The sequence below is a fragment of the Neodiprion pinetum genome, chromosome 5, assembly GCF_021155775.2.
Source record: "Neodiprion pinetum isolate iyNeoPine1 chromosome 5, iyNeoPine1.2, whole genome shotgun sequence".
NCBI lineage: Eukaryota > Metazoa > Arthropoda > Insecta > Hymenoptera > Diprionidae > Neodiprion > Neodiprion pinetum.
In genome coordinates, this window is record NC_060236.1 from 10757075 (window position 1) to 10775212 (window position 18138).

The 18138-nt window shown below is 38.6% G+C and overlaps 1 protein-coding gene across 2 annotated transcripts in view; it reads left to right on the top strand.

The window, feature by feature from the left end:
- Positions 1-525: 525 nt before the first annotated feature.
- The window catches only part of rho-6 (rhomboid 6), a 126718-nt gene continuing 109105 nt past the window's right edge, over positions 526-18138 (top strand). For both annotated transcript variants that reach the window (XM_046626354.2, XM_046626355.2), the window contains exon 1: positions 526-750. The gene's annotated coding sequence lies outside the window, so the exon portion shown is untranslated. The remainder of the gene's footprint in view (positions 751-18138) is intronic.

An 18138-nucleotide genomic window follows, 5' to 3' on the forward strand; every position in this document is an offset into this window, starting at 1 on the left:
CCATCACATGATTCGCGATTTTAATAAACGATGAGTCTACTGTGCCATTGGACAACTTTCCTTGTTTGAGATATTCAAAAATATCTTCAACTCTGATAATTTCGTGAATGTACAGGCTCGTAAAAAAAAAAAGAAAATAAATAAAAGAACACACCGCGAAAACAGAAAAAGTATGACGAGTGATAATTTCCTGTAAACAATTCGCGCTTGTTAATAAACGATCAGCGTCATACGTTGTCGTTTTCGAAACGTCCTCTAGTGCGATATTATCTTAATAGCCCTTCGTCGGCGTATTAATTCTTGCTACCCTTCTAATCGCGGATTTAAGCGCCGGAGATTAAGCAGCAGAAGCTTTACCCGTCTGTGATGAACCTCCGCTATAGAAACTCACATGCTGTCATGCCACCTAGAATCATCCACGTGCGAGACTCCTGCGCGTTTCCATGGCTACGAAGCAAGTTGGCTGCGGTCGACGCCGATCCGCATCGGTCGCTGCCCGTCGTCGGACGTCCGACAGAAGTCAGTGCACGCGGTGACGCCTCCACGAGAAGACCTGTGTCGCAATTCGATCCTTGGTCCCCGTCGAGTTTGTCCGCCTCGAAGTACGCGACAGTATAGTAAAGTGACGGGAGGAAAAGTCCTCGTCTCTCAGGTGCCGCGTATACTTACAGTCACTTCCGTGGGAAGGATGAAGTAACGGACAGGGAAGATATCGAGTAACTAGGAAACTGGGCAAAAGGGTTGAAGAAGGTAAGTGTCACGGTGCATTTATGAGTGTTCAGTGCTGGTAGGGAACCACTCATTTTCACTTATCGGATTTCCCCGCACGTTTTGGAGAGACTGTCAACGTTGCGGGCGCGTTTTTTCCCCTGTGTCGGACTTGGTGGAATCGTGTTTCGGAAACCTGACTCTGATTGTAATCTTTGAAGTTTTCGGAAAGTGGAAGGAAGGGCGTGGAATCCCACGTAGTTAGAGAGGGATGAACGCAGGCTTATCCCCCCCAAAGAAAGGGCTTCCGAACACCGCTCTCGCTGAGCGGAAGAAGGGTGAAAAAACCGTCTACAGACACCCGGCTGTCGCGATGCTCTCGATTTCGTTCGCGAGTAAACTGATACCCGAAACATGAGTATTGACGTCTCTTTCTGTCACATATTCGGAGTGTATGCCACCTATACGATATGCATAAGTAGTCCTGTTGGCTTTGTTCGCCGGGTTAAGGTCGTAGCCTTGATCGGCGGTGAAAGTATCTGCTGAAAAATGCGTAGGCATCGGCATACGCATGTATACAATACACGAAAGGTTGATCAATGATCATACGTGACATTTTCTTATAGTTTCTTATTTTCAACGTCTTGTATATACAAGTCTGACTTCTATGCCGGACCATCAATGTAACATTTGAATCGAGAGATTTATGTCCTGATTCGTCGACGAACGTCTTCCTCCGCAGATACCAGATCTATACTTGTGAACAGCCATGAGTCTGTATATTTCTTCTTCTTCTTTCTCTTCTTTTTGCTACCGTTTTTCCTTCCGTTCACTACATAAATTACTTCTTTCCGGCCAGCCGAGTCCGGCTTGCACCCCCGCGTTCAACTCCCGTATACATTCGTCATATGATATTTCGAACAGAGTATCCTTTATATTAACGTCTGCGGGGTTGGTGGGTATAATAAGTCTTACATTCTCACGATTGTTGGGTTGGGAAAGCTCGAGGCAGCTACTTTCTGACGGGGGCAAAAAAGTTGGTCTGGTGGGTTTTTCGCGAGAGTGACGAGTGGAGAAGAGAGGAGAAGATTAAGGAGAAAAGGAGCCTTCTCTTTACCTGATTTGACTGACAGAATATTCCCACATAGATTTTTACGAAATCAGGAATCTGTTATAATAGAAGATTAGGAATTAACGAAGTGCCGATCGACTTCCAAATATGTACATAAATATGCCGTCGTGACGCCTTAAGTCGGACTCCTCTTTTTTTGACTGACAAAACCATAGCAACGCATAATGGGGAGCAGCGTAATATCAACACCCAAACAACAACCAACAACACGAAGAATAAAAAAGAACATGAAAAAGCCAAATGGAAAAAAATAGGAGGCGGAAACCACAAAAAAGCCTTCTGACCGAACAGAAAGTCTTGATAAATGCGACAGTGGCTCGCCGTTGTCGTTAATTACTCGGACTTGGCACCCACATTTACATTATACGTGTGCAGTGTCCATTAGGATAAATCAGAGGCTCAAACGAGGCAGTGTTCTTTGGGACTATTACCCTCAGGCTCAACAATAACTTATGGATACTATGTGGATATCATAATATTATGTGCTCGCAGTGGTTTTCTCGGCAGTCTAAGTGTTATATGTGAAAAACGACTGAATCATTCTTCAAATGATTATATTACCAAATTGCTGGCACTCGAAAGTGTTATTTAAAGTGGCATATTGAACAATCGCTAGTAAATAAGCAACGCGTGCCAACACCTGGTATTGCAACGCGATTTACTGTTCTATTTTTCGAGCAAGAAATTTTTTTATTCAGTAAAATAGAATAACTTATCTATAGCTAATACTAATCGACTGGCCTACTTCTCATCACGTCTTCTTTCTGTTTACGGTCTTTCCCAACTCACACGTTTCTTCGTACTTCAATAATGTCTCGGGATTTTACGGAATTCGTTTTTTACATCGTAATTTAATTTAGTAAAGTAGCATTTCGAACAGGACGATACAGTTTCTGGCCTAGTCTGCGACAGTAATATTTTTTATCTCTCTCTTCACTCTCATTTTACTTAACCTTGTGGAAAATAATCCCTTGACTTCTGAAAAGAGTAGATAACATGCGGCTCGACATGGCCAGCTCAATATATATTAAGCTTTCCATCGAATTCGAGGAAAACAGTTTTTCGTGAAGTTGGCAGCCGGCGCCGTTCCTCAACTGCCGAGCGGTTCTATTTTTGAGAAAAAATGATACCCTCGTCGGTATACAACCTTTTCACACGCTGCAATCTATATATAAAACATCGGTTGTTTTTGCTGGATATGCTTGAGGTCCGTATAATTTATTTTGGGTCAACCCGTTCGACCCAGTAATCAAATCTCGGCGCGGTTAGTATAATGTAATTGTCAATCATTATGGTATAGAATACGGTAACAAGAACAGCTCGCTTTTGATGACTGAGTGTTGTCAGCAAAGAGTAACTTTTTCTCACACGTTTCTTTCGTACACGTTTTCTACGTGTTTGTTTTGTTTCACTAAGGCTTGGACGCCGCACGCTGAACCCTGTTGGCTCCGTATACGTTTTATATCCTATCGTTCATGGATTAGTGTCAATACATACCCCAGCTGTACCAAGTCCCGTTCTTGTCCATTGCATCGCAACTAAAAAATTGGTACGCACCATTTTTTTTCTCTCGAATCAAGGGATCGCGCGTTGTAAGGATTGCGTAGGTTCTACGTAGATTTGCATGCTTGGTGCGTACGACATGTGTACCTTGTGTCCACGTATAAGGGTTTGAGAATGGAAAGACGCGAAGAACAGTGCAGGCTTTATTGTCAGTCTGCAGAACCCACTTACTTTTTCTCACTCTTAAGGTGACAGGCTAACAAAAATCTAAAATATTACACGTACCATAAAAAAAAAAAAAAAAAAAACAACGCGAGGGCAGAGATGTCGTCCTGAGATATTATTATCACCGTGAAGACCCCGTATTCACCGACCATTGAAGAGAATGATAATTTACCGCCTTAGCTGTATGTGCAAATCTGGCTAGAAAGATTTTTTCATCTTTCGTTATACCGAAGCAAGGTTTTAGTCACAATTTCATGCTATTTCAGTTTCCAAGTTTCCAAAATTAAGTTTTGTAACACTAAGAAAGCAACCCACTGAAACAAATCGCTATTCAACGACTTCAGGATGTATTTAAAAGAGATGATAATATTTTGTTTTGTAGTGATTGACTGCAATTCAGACGGTTTTATGAAGCTGAAAAATAATGACTTTCTTGAGAAATTCGTGAATAATATAACGTGACGGCCTTAAACTTAACATAAGTTTAAAGAATTTATATGACAAGTCAGACGTGTGACACTGAAAAATTACTTGAGTTGATTGAAATCTCGAAAAAATATATATAGCTGAGCCAGAAAAACTAATCGATTAATCGATGCTATAAGGTTACCATCATATCCATTACGACCCATTCAGCTATTCTATTGTGGTCGCCGAAATACTATGATCTTTGTTAAAAAAAAATTAACGGTCTCGTTTGGAACACCAGTTCTGCGAGAAATGATCAATTCTTGGATGGGTTGATAAATTCAAATTTGAAATGCCTCCTTATGTTATAATTTTATTTGATGACATGACTGTAGAACTGTTATTCACTTTAACTATCGAATCTACACAGTAACATAATAACAATGAAGTCGAGTAATATTATACTCATATGACCGACTTAAAATTTTGCAACTATGTATAAAATAAATAATTCAACGACAATAAAACATGATCATCCCTTGACTTTCAGTGTTACTTTCGAATAGAAACGTTGTTTTTTTTATAATTTTTTTCAAAAATCAGTTGGGTGTATGTGCGCAGACAGAGCAATAACTGAATTCTGGCTACAGACAATGCAGTTTTTCAGATCTGCTTTTCCGGGTGGCTCCGCTTCTATGTGCTGTAATAATCATGAGATTCAATTGAAGACATTTACACGAATGATGCACGCTAAAGCGACTAAACGATAGTATTAAATTTAGCAATTAACCCTTCATAACGGGAACTATAGATAGGCCTTGAGATTAACTTACGAACGAAATAACCGGCTCGCTTCAATCCATTGTTGGAAATGATTCAGATGGATGCCAAATTTCTTTTTCCTTACAGATTAATACGTTTTCATCAATGGTGCTTATCGTGTTTCGCAATTCTGCCGATTCTCAGGAATGTTCCGAACGATAAGGTTAACCAAGTGTTAAAAATTTTATTCATATTCATAGATTGGAAGATGTTCAATGAATGTATTCAAAACTTGACAAGATAAGCATCACCTACTGAACACTGCAAAATTACTTCGGTTTTCATCTCGCATCTCGTTGGCACAGAATACTTCGTGGTATTTTTTCTTCAGTGCCAGATCAGCAGCAGCAGACGAGTCTTTTCCGAAAGATATTTATTTATATTCAAGGTGAAATTCACTTCGTCGAAGGAAATTAAGTCAGCAAATATCAGTATCAATGCCTGGGTTGGCTGCATTACAGCTAAACATCTCTGGCTTCGTCATCTGAGGCATTACCTCTTCATCTTGACTGTTGCAGCAGTACTACAATTCACACCCACGAACCGGCTCATTGTATCAACAAAACCCATCGTCATATCAACAATATCATAGTTCAGTTATATACAGCGCTCTATGAGTTGGGCATACCGTTCTCATCTAAGTTAGAGAGAAAGATGTACGTGCGGCTAATTTAGAATACCCCACTTAGCGATGACCGCATCAGCTTACCCATGGAAAAAGAAGCTCTGTTCCAGAAGTGTCCAGTGCGTTTCTTTACTCCCAAGGATTTCCATGCAGGGAAATTATTCAATACATGATTGGTTTGTAAATCTCGGCGCTGCAATTATTGCCCCACATACTAATCAATCGTAAACAAATCAGAATCATCTACGATCAGTCAACCATGGACTCCTGTCAACTATAAAATTTGATTCCCGAACGGAGAAATACAGAACAATATCGGCGATACCAAATCAACCGTCCAAAATCCATCAGTTCAAAAAGATTATTCGGATTCACTCTGTTATAAAACACGGACTTGACCCGTTTCGTACATTTAGTGATCAATGTTAATATTGTAAAGATTGTAAATTGTGGGATCCATAGACATAGAACATGGACTGCGCATTCAAGCCGAAAATTGCTCAGCCCATGAAAAGAGATAAAGCTACACGCGGTTAATTCTGTTTCTTTCTAACCGGAAACGTCACTCTCATATTGAGAACCCCTGGTGAGATTTTGTTCGAAAATGAGTAGAAAAAAGACATTGAGTGTTCAGTACAGAAAATGTATTTTTATAATTACATTCACCTCATCAAACAGCAGTTTTTTTCCTTTGTTCATTATATTAATTAATTATTAATTTTAACGTGTTTGAAGACGTGAACTTAACCTCACGTTGTGATATTCCATCTACTTATGAAACAATATTGGAGGTTATTTATTTTTTTGCAGTTAGAAAGTCTTCCGTATAGTTTATAAACTCTGGCGAAATATATTACAATGATTCTTAAATAAAACTGGTCTGCAAAAAAACACTTTTTTTTCTCCTTATTATTATGTGTAATTATAGTAGATTTGATGCTTGTGAATCGAAATATAGTAATAAAAAATATGTACCACGCATACCTTTCATGTAATGTTTTTTCAAACAAAACGTTATTTTGTTCACAAATTATAATTGAACTCTCATGATAGCCACGATATTTATAAAAAAAAGTTATGAAGTTAGAAAGATTAAATATTAAAATCGTCAGAAAATGTATCTACTAATATAATTCTCCTTATTTTGTAGTTTTCTTTCTTTGAGTATTGCGCGACATGAAGTCACAACGAGAACTGTGCAGGGGCATGCATTGGTGTAAAAACAACATTAGGCGATATCATTTTTTCTCTTTCTATCAGTTCGAACTCGTTTTCTATGTACAGATACTATTTAAATAGATTAAAATAGTGTAAATGCGAAAACAAAACACAACTGATTCTGAATTTTGAACAACGAAAGATATCATATCATGTAATACATAAGTGACAGAAAAATATGGAAAGCAGGTATAGATTTAGCTCATTAAAACCTTCATATCAATAATATTTTCCATTTTTGAAGAAGAATTTCGTTGCAGATCTGTGTAATCATCGTCGTATACACTGAATTAAGTGGTCGTATACGACTACGATCTACAATAATAAGGATAGCCGTGGGTTCACTTGACGGTGATACATTACTGAGCCATCGACCAACGACCAATTAAACGCTTAGAAAATGACAGCCATTGCCCGTGTGTGTTTCCTTCTCTCTCACTTTTGGCGTTATCACAGGCAGTATAGGACGTATAGACAGTACGCAGTCTATGCTCTATGTCTCTAGTGGGATCTAGCTGCTTCAACTGCAAGATCATTTCATGCTCAAATTTGAGGCTTGAGATCTGAACGGATGCTGGCATTATAGTAGTTATACTTAGTTTTCCAAGCCCACTTGATCAATAGCTTTACTCGACTAACGTTTCAGATATTTATATTACCAATATTTCCTTTCAATTAGACTGCAAAAATTTATATTTACCTCATTACGTTATCTCTCTGTGTGGTTTTTCCAGCACTTGTTGGCTTGGCTAGGAACCTACCTTTAGGGTCAATCGCAGGCAGTGATCGCTCTGATGGGTTGTCCCCCTGGGCCTCTCTTGATAGGGGGGTCCACAAGGCTCCGTTTGGGTCCTCCGTTGTGCGTTATCTTTATTAGTGATTTCTCTCACGTACTATCTCACACACAACACTTGCTTTACGCAGATGACCTCCGGATATAAATATTCAATGTGCTGTTAGTGAGGTTCCAGAGCTATTAGGCGGTTGAATATAGATGTTTCGGCGGTGCACAACTGGTCGTGTAACAAACCACTCAGCCTGTGACAGGCATATAGAGACACCTGTTAGCAATTACAGTGACAGTATCACAATGAGATATATACCAACAGACTGACGAAGTCAGGTAGATTCTCAGTTACCATAAAAACGAATCAAGTATAGAATACAACTGTTTCCGAGAGTCGTGCGATGCTTTGTCAGCCTACTCGGCCCAGAGCCGCGATCTGGACTAGTACTATTGTCGGGTATCGTTTGAAAATCTTTTAATTATGTCTACGTAAACTCAGCCCACTTCAATTCAATTAGAGTGCATTAATTGAACAGATAAAGTCGATTATACGTCCAGATCTGCTTATACTCTGTATGTATAATGCGTATCTCTGAAGTTACGAAATTGGAATAACTGATCTTCGATTTTAGCTACGACCTCTCTACTTTCTTCTAATCGTACACTTCTTTGTTTCTTGTCCATTTTACCCACCGCTTTTAGATTACATATTTTATAACTGATTGTGATATTAGAACTCACGTGACATACTTACTTAACAGTCCATGATTCTTAGTAGTTCGCTTTTTACCACAAGGCTTAATTCTATTACTCTTGCATCGATAACTCTCGATAGTACCTCTATCTCTTTCTCCGGGTTTGCATGTAACTTTAGGCTTTCTATCGACAGTTCGCTCTCGTGGGTGCCGCAGGTCGATGCAGTCTCCAATCTGATGTATTGTGCCCTTCGTCAATTTGCCGCCTCTCAACGTTTATTTTTCGCCCCTTACGTGAGCACCTGCTCACTGTTCTTGTCTTTCCGCTATTCAATTACTGTTGCGTCGCGTATAGTCACGTTTCTGGAGTGCTTGTAATGTTTAATTAAAGCGTCCTTCGAACTGTTCTGTCCGGCTTATCTGTGGTACGGCCAAAGATAAGCACATCATCCCTTACCGTCGGAAGCTAGGATGACTGTGTGCCAGGGATCCGACGATCTTTTTTTTTCAGCTCTTTGTTCTTTGTTGTGATCCGTTCCGGTGCCCCTGACTATTTTCGGACCCTCTTGACTGCCCGTACTGATTCTTCTGCTGGGCCAGCCAAGCGTAGGAAAGGTAAGTTCCTCATTTCCCGTTTTACTACCGAGGCCTATAAAAGGTATTTGGAGGTCTTTTTTTTCGATGGGAGTTCTTCAATTGTGGTAGCCGCTTACCTCTATTTTTGCTTAGAATCACCTGTACTCAGTGTTTAAAATGTTCTCTTCGTCAACATCTGTTTGATGTGTAGTACTCCCGAACAGTTACTCTTTAACGCTCACTTTTCAACGAAATGTAATAGGATACGGTAGAATGTGTTTCTACCGACTGAGAAAAAACATAGAATGGATTTTTACCTGGGCATTCGACATATTACGCGAGTAGTATAATTGTAGACTAAGAGAAGGGGCGAGGTCCAAAAAAAGCAATTTTCAAAAAATTTTAAGCTGTCAAATAATGCGAAAAAATCTTTTATTGAAGCCTCTGGAGCTCTAAGCTTTTTTATATCATGTAAAGAAAAGCGAGCATAGTGAAGTGGTAGTTCGTTGGTTTCTACCGGGTGGCAAGAACAGTTCATGACTCAAATCATGGTGGTGCGTCGTGGTAGGTATATACATACATACCGGGACAATCTCTTGAAACTTGAAAATCAACCGCGCATGCGCGACTTTTATCGGCTGTTCGTGCAGGATGGCCATCTCGAGTTTCAGCTGTCAAACTGTTTCTGCCGGCGATGTAGTTGATACGAATTTTCGAGGTTAGAATCTCAAATAATTGAGCTAGTGACTCGGAAAGGTTTGGAAAACATTTGTTATTGGGTCGGAAAGTTGATTTTTCAAAGAACGGTTGCAATTTAATGTTTATGCTCTTTGAAAATTTAAACGGACACATTTTGTCTACGTTGGCTCCCTGCATCAGGGACAAGAATATTGCTGCAGGAAGATTTCGCCGACCAAAGAGATTGAATTATTTGGCGTATGCGCAGTTGATTTTCAACTTTCAAGAGATTGTCCCGGTATAGCTTTTGCTAATTGTAAGTAGTGCTGGACGCAGCAAGCGTAAGAGACTGAAGTTAATAACGTTCACGTAACGAAACACAGAGGGGAAAATCATTGTTTTAAAATTTTATAGCGACTTTAAAGTAGTCGAGTTTCCAAAATATGTATACATTTTTTCTCATTATAATGTACTGCATTTCAGACATTCCTGAGCTTGTGAAATACCGATTTTATACAAACGTGAATCATTACAATAACGTTACCAACTTTAGCTTCATGCAGGCGCAGCAGCACAGGGCTGATATCGCTTGGGATGTTACATTACGGGTGAAGCATCTAGTAGTAATCATCATAATCAACTAAAAATAATGTATCCAGAGAATTATACTTAAAATGAAATATTTGCAAACTTAATGCAAAATGATATACTTTATAGAATAGTATACTAAATTAAAAGAAAAAAATTGTTAGTAGCTAATTTTTCAGGAAGATTTGCACTCTTGCGCGTAAAAGTTAGGGGTGATTTTTCGTATCGAAGATGAATAGAGTTTAAGGGCGAATATTTCATCAATCGTTAGCTGCGATTACATAAAGTAAGACGCGGAAACAGTGAACAAATAAATTTTTATATGCCGAAAACACTCCATACACCTAAATTGATTCTAAATTCGATACATGTATTTCAAACTTATGTTTGTACGCACTGTTTTTGAGTGAAATTGAAAAGCAAAAAATGAGAAGTGTATCGCACACAATCTTTATTTGAACGTGTAAAAATTAGTATAGAACGTACAATCTTGCAGGTTTAAATGTCAAGTGACTGTCGACAACATGTGCATGCACACTGCCGTTAGGGATACACCCCCGCCTTTATATCCTATGTACAAGAAAATAGTAACATTTGACATCAAATCTCAGGTTGGCAATTAACAGCAGTCCCCGATACTATATCCGCCGCTCAGCACTGTAAGATATTCCATTTATTGCCGTGATAAGATATTGAAATAAGAACCGTGATATCACCGCATGTGAATTGAATGAGACAAAACTTTCGCCTGAGCCTTCAGAGAAGTTCAAAGAAAGCAGTTTCCAAAATTAAGAGATTTATTTTGACAACGTTTGGGCAGCACCTATCCATCATGTCCAAACGTTCGTAATCGGTCGGAACTTTTTAAAATACTCTCTTTCATCACGTCTCCTTTTGTCTTGGATAGCATGAAATTGGAGACCATCCAGCTGTAGGTACCCTCTCAGCTTAGCTTATTGTTGAATCTACTTGATCGACCCCTTTCCGTTCATATTAGTTTATACTAGCAGAGTGGATGAAGCTCACCGTACCCAAATTCTTGTTATGAACTATATATTATGGCATCACGAAACTGTTGAAGTTGTCAGTTACATAATTATATACACATTCAAAGCTGCGATTAACGATCATATTCAATGCTTGGGAAAATTATCGTTGATTTCATCTGTATAAGCTAAGTAAGATTACCGTGTGTAAAATATACTTGAAAATTATTGTTTTAAAACTGGGAAAAAGAAATATTAGACTTTTCTCGAGCCATCTTTTTTTCATCTTTCTATGGAAAAAAATAATACACCTTGAATCACTCAACGTTCTCTCAGGTAGATTTATGATAATGTTTTTGTGACGAATAGCCTTTCTATGAGAGGACTTTGTTCTTACAGAAATCGGTTCTTCCAAAGACATTGTACAAGATTTATTTTTCAGAGTCCGTTTATACAAAGTTTATTTCTATAGAAAGCGAAGCCCAACTTATTCCATCCTTCGGCGTGTTATAGTCACCTTCCACGTTCTTATCACGGGATTGAATGTGTGGTTTCGGGTATAACCGGCAGATGATCATTTCTTCAGAGTTCGCTTCTAAAGAAGAATCATTTGAATAAGTTTGGAATCATGCATCAGGAAACTGTGTTCAAGTGATTTGTGGCACAATTAAGGTTAGAATATAAGTTAGGCCATATCCGAAACCAGAACCAGAACTCACGATCCCCTGATAAAAACACAGAAGGTGACTGTATAGCTTCAAAAGCTAAAATAAGTTAGATTCCACTTTCTGTAGCTAAGTTTTTTTGTAGAAACTGTCATCTTCCGCCAAATTCATTTCTGTAGAACTAGATTTTGTAGAATCTGTATGGATACCCATTGTATTCTATAGGAGTGGGTTTTGTAGAATGAGATTTCGGTAGAAAAGAGCCTGTAGAATATTTTTTGTGAAACACTTACTCTGCGGAACTAGTTTCTGTAGTATTGAACCCTCTCCCACAGAGTGTGTTTCATCTGCTCTAATTGCGGTCAGCCTGGTATCCTGGCAGAAGTTTTGTGCTGAAATTGTGCGGCGATAGCTGAGTGTCTGTGTAGGAGCTGAATGCCGAGACAATGTATATCCGCTTTTCTATCCCTCCAACTTCCTTGATGACAAGGGGGAAAGCCGGATGTTCAATTGAAAGGACTGTCGCACGAGGCTACGTTTGACGTATCTCACTTTTACATCGGATCAATGCACTACGGTGCTGTGTGTACTTATTGTACACACCAGTTCATCGCCTAATTCATAGCCAGCCAATGGTGGGAGAACGCCGTTCAACAACAGCAATTATATTATCCTGCTTTCATGATTTTTACTGTTGAAATCACTGTCGTAGAGACCGGTATAACAACTACTGTTAGGCGAAACAATATTCAAACTAAACATTAAAAGTTTGTAACTCTAATTGATTGAGAATTACTCCAGTTTCCATCATCTATAGCATACCTAGACGTATTCTTCAAATCTAAATTCTATAATTGTCCATAGCATTGGAAAAGTAGTTACCATTATAATATCATTGAAGATCCCATTTACTTCTGGAATGAATGACGTGTTTGTCCTCTCGGTTAATGCAAGGAAATAAGGCGCAAGTGTGAACTTGTCTTCACAGACTGAACTTGGAATGCTTCCTGAATGTAAAGTCACTTTTATATCTTTTTTACTGAAACATTCTTCTCCGAAGTGCTTCAAGAAAAACCTGCCGTTACTTATTGGTACGAAAATACCAACCCCGAATCGGTTGCTTGCTACCAAAATTCTAAAGCTCTTCGTTTTGTTAAAGAGATTCTAGTAGTACAAAAATAAAAAGCTGCAATTTTTTGTATTTTGGATTAATTTTGATCTTCTGAATTTTGTTCTGAAGTTTCACAGCGATTCACAACTTTTGTACTTAGTAATTGTAAACAAAAATTTCCAGTTTCTGTAATCGATTACCATAGCTTCGTATTTGGTGACCTTCGAAAGGTTTTTTGTCTTTTAACGAGATGATAAAAAGTTAGACTTGAGTGAAACTCACTGCAGTTTTTCGAAGGTTTAAATTAACAATATGTATCAAAATTTGGAATAGGGTACTTATTAAATGAGATTTGGTCATTTTATATCGAAAAAGGTGAAATTTTACGGCCTTAAACAGTAGCTTGGACAGTTGGCGACGTCAGACATGTGAAAATTTATCTACTAATAAAGTCCAGTTTTCTTTCTTTTCGTACTGCGCGACATGAAATCACAACAAGAACTGTGCAGGGGCATGCATTCGTGTGAAAATAATGTCGGGCGATATCTTTCTTTCTCTTTCTCTCAGTTCGAACTGGTTCTGTATGTACAGATATTATTTGAACAGATTAAAGTAGTATTCATTGAAAAACATAACACAGAAAATTGTGAATTGTGCTCAGTAAAAAAAAAATCATAGTATGTAATATATGCTTGACAGCAAAAAATGGAAAGCAAATATAGATTCGGAACATTAAAATCTTTACATCTCTAATTTTTTTTTTTTCTGTGGGAGGATTTCATTACAGACCTGTATAACCACACTACATCCCATTGAATAGAGATATCAGTCCCCAGAGTGATTAAATTAAATGCATACAGAGTGAATTCCTAACGAATAATGACCCCAGTTGATAATCAAGTATACAGAGTGAATTCCTGAAGACTGCACGTTTCGTCGTCTGTTCAAATATAATGCGCACGCGCTACAATCCGGGATAAAGTTATTTTTCAACTAGGATAAAGCTAGTAAGATTACTGTGTCACGTACCAGCCGGCAATTACGGTGGTACCGTTTCTGTAGCGTAATTTACTGACACACAATTACCATAAGAGAACTTCAATGCTCATATCATAGATTCAAGATCCATATCGACGTAGATACAGTTACCACTCAGTATACAATGGTCTTACATCGACAATCTGCATACAACACAGCGGAAACCAGGGCACGACGGAACCCCCCCCAAGAATTTTAACGAGCTGCGGCATCCACTTAAGCTACAGAGCTTCCTCTTCGCGAGAATGTTTTTTTCTAACCAACCTAAAATTTTGAAGGATAGGAGCTTGAAAAATACATTGTTTTTTTTTTTTGGACACACTAATATATATAATTTTCGTTTAAAACTGTCAAGTAATTTGATTTTTTGCCTGATGTTTCGTTACGTCAACGTTAACAACTTCAGCCTCATGTTTGCCAGGGCAACCAGTCGTCATAGATGGCAGTTAGTTACATATATCACGGTAAACTAACGTCTATGATGGTTGGTCGCCCTGGCAAACAGCCACTCCTGGATTGTAGCACGTGCGGTCGTTAAAAAGTCACTCTGTATACTTTATCGTGAACCGCGATAGTTATGACACAAGAGATACAGCTTTTGGTTCCGCGCTTTGGCAAAATCGAAATTTGAATCATAACTTTATTTTAATCATTCAGGGGTGCTGTGAACTTCCTGCTGTAGGTATCTGGTAGGTTTTACCAGGACAAACATTTTTTGGTGAAGTTATATAGCCGTAAACATTGTTTTCTTTGTTTATAAAATTGGTTAAATAATCTTCTCCTGGATCTTAACTTCCGGTGAAACTTACATTGAGCATTCTCGAATAAAAACAAGCAAAGTCAATGAAAAAATGTCATGATTTGTAGAAGTTGTAACGTCGAAGACCATTGGAAATGTAATTTGTATATTTTAGTAAATTGTTCATTCAATTAAAATTTTTTATCGATAGATTGAAATATACACATCGCATGTATCATCAACGATCATTCGAAATACAAATCGCATTCGTGACCACTGCCATCTTGAATACAAGTCGTATGCATCACCGCCGTCATTTTAAATATACATCGCATTCGTCACCGCCGCTATGTTGAATATAAATCATATGCACGATCTTTGCTACCTTGAATACAAATCGTATACGTCACCGCCACCACCTTAAATACAAATCGCATTTGTTACTGTCGCCATCTTGAATACAAATTGCATACGCCAGCTCCGCCATCTTGAATACAAATCGCATACGTCATCTCCACCATCTTAAATTTCATGACTTATACCCGATCAATTTACTATAACTTTTCGTGACTGATGACCACACCAATTTCGTCGACAATGAGTATCTCCGTCTAAACATTTTCCATGGGGTTATTCATAAGACACGCGACGCTGTAGGGGGAAGGGGGGGTGGTTAGGGAAATTATTGCGCTTTGGCACAGCGGCGGAGGGTGGGGGGCGAATATTCGTAAAATTTGCAATACGTGTTTGTTTGTTTGAAAGTTGAAAAGATTGAAGTGTAACTTTTTGAAAACTAGATTGCTCCTTACAGATTACATAGATATGTATTTGCCACTTCCTGACATAAAAATGAGAGTGGTATACAAAATATTTGGCAAGCAACTGTTTATAACAGTGAATGCCAACAATTGGTTTTGAACAACGATACTTTTTGTAAAATACCGATTGTAGTATAGTTCTAAAATAGTCCATGGGAGTATCAGTCTTATAGTTTTTGGAATTTTTCTCAGTAATTATTAAACAAAAGTTTGAACCCTGCTTGTACGTTATCACGATTGAATTTCCCACGCTCATCTTGAACAATGTTCCGAAAAACTTCGTCTAAAAAAGTTACAAGTCAAGTTTTCACCTCATTACCCATATTCGAGGTCACTTTTCCTTGACCTCGACAATTTCTACCGCCGTTCTGACGACATATTTACACTTGACCGTTAATGCTTTTTTTTGACGACACGTCACACTGCGTTCATGCCAAACACGGAAACGTACGGATTCAAAAAAATAAAAATATGCATATTCCATGTTAGCCACAGGGGGATTCTAATTACCCCGGTTGATGGTAATGAAACAGCGATCTTTCCGTACGAAGTAGCGAGTTCTGATAGACACAGTTCACTGACTTGTGGGACTCTCAAGGTTTGTGTAAGGCAGGCACGCGTACAATTTAATCTCCGAGCCGTGCCAACCGCGGTGTCGAATTACCAAAATTCATATTCCCGCCCGTGCATGGAAGGAAGGCCAATTTCTTCAAACAAGTTTTCCCAGTCCCTCAGCATTTTCCCGACCGGCACTACAGCCCAACGTACTGGTCCCTGAGGAGGAGGCTGCCGGGTGCCAGAAAAAAGGAACATTCCGCCAGGCACACTCTGCCACCGTTTTCTCATTCGCGTTACGCGGCCGAGAGCGGCTGCAGGCGTGAATCGCTATTATTTATGGAGAAACGCCCTTTTCCTTTGCCTCAAGGCGTTTTCCCTGCGGCGAGTGACTCTGGAGGGGCGAGATGTAGAGACTAGGATGATACGGCGTCGCCCCTAGGAAGACTTAGTTATCCCCAAGGGGACGAAGGCAGCGGGATTCGACGCCGACCTCTCTGAACCTCGATCTTTGTACAGCCGACCTTCCTGACCTTCCATCCTCTGTTGTTAGTATTCTTACAGTCCTCGTGGTTTACGCAGCACGTGGGGCCTTCTGCGCCATGTTTCCATCGCTGATTGGATTTTGAACTTTTCTCTTTTCTCAAATCTTGATGGAAAAGAAATTGTGCGATCAAGCAAAGACATTAATCCGTAAGCATTCAGTCAATTTTATCTTTTCGTATCGATATGAACTTTTATCACGTATTGCTGAGTTCACTTACCGTGAGGCGTAACATTCGTTCCGGGAAAAAAAATCGGCTGCTGTTCAAGAAAACTACGCTCGTGCTAGTTTCTCGAAACTACAATATTCTCAGCTGAACCATTTTCTAATAGAGCTTCTAATTTCCGAGATATTCTGATGCACAGTTTAAGTTGGGACACCCTGTATATAAAATGCATACTTTCTGAACGTAGCAAATTGGTTTACTGCAACGGTTTAGAAATGATTGTTAATAATTGAACGGATGCAAATGCTTCGTTTAACCGGTGCTCATGAATATTTACGACTGCAAAGTAGCTCTAACCTCGGAATATCTTGGCCTAGTTATTCCGAAATCGATTTCAGAAACAAGTACGTGAGCACATAGATGTACTGTACTCATGGCCAGTTCAATCATTCAGGCCGGAGTTTCGTTAACCGTATGGATTAGATAGTATAATGTATTACATTAGCAAGTTCACAGAAGAGATAGAATTTTTTGCTCTTCTTATTAAAAAGTATTTTTCTTTAGCAGGTTGAAATACACGTTATGCAATGTTAGAAATCAAGTGATAACATAACTGTATATTTCGACACGAATCCAGCGTCAAACGTTCGTTAATTTAACTTTGAAACTTTGTTCATTTAATTGAGTTGATGCTCTGAAATAAATTTATTCTAAAGTCACTTTAACTAGATGTTATATTGAAATTATGAATTAACAATGGTGGATCTCGTTTTTATTCAGAGCTGAGTTAGGACTGATCACACTTGTTCAAACGGAATGGAATGCCGCAAATAAAATTTTATACTTCCGGTTCTGGACTAAGGACCATTCAAGTATTATCTAACGTTAGAACAGGGCTAGGCCATTTATAGAGAAACGTTGTCATATGTTACCCTATAGTAGTAGGCAGTCCAGGCAAGCGTTAGCCAACATGGAAAACTCGAAGTGCGTGTTCAAAGCCAACATGCCGCCTATTTGAGAATAATAAAAAATTATGTTTAAGAGGAGGTGTTAATAATGCTTGAATTGCTCAATAATATCACTTTAGCAAATATAATGTTAATTGCAGGCATTTAAGAAAAAAGACAATATGTAATGTATTTAATATACAATGAATAGTGAATTCATGTTTTACTGAATATGGGAATGTATATTAATAATTAATAATAATTAATAGTTAATAAAGTGGGAATCAATTAATCAGAATGTAAACATAAACGGTATATCCATCATTCTCAGGTAATGGATCGATTTTCCAATAAACTTTTCAAGAAGCGTTAGCTAACGTTAAACAACAGTAGTGGGTGAAACAAAAAAACGTTACCAATCGTTATCACTAGGGGTAGGATGAAAAAATTTGCAGAAAATGTGTTAGCTAATACTTGAATAGACAATGCTAAGTAATTAACAAAACAAGACGTTACCTACGCGAATAAACAGGCGAAAAACTTTATTTCTTAGGTCTCGTACATACTGTATCGAGGAGTGTGATTCAATTCGAAGTTTCAAAAG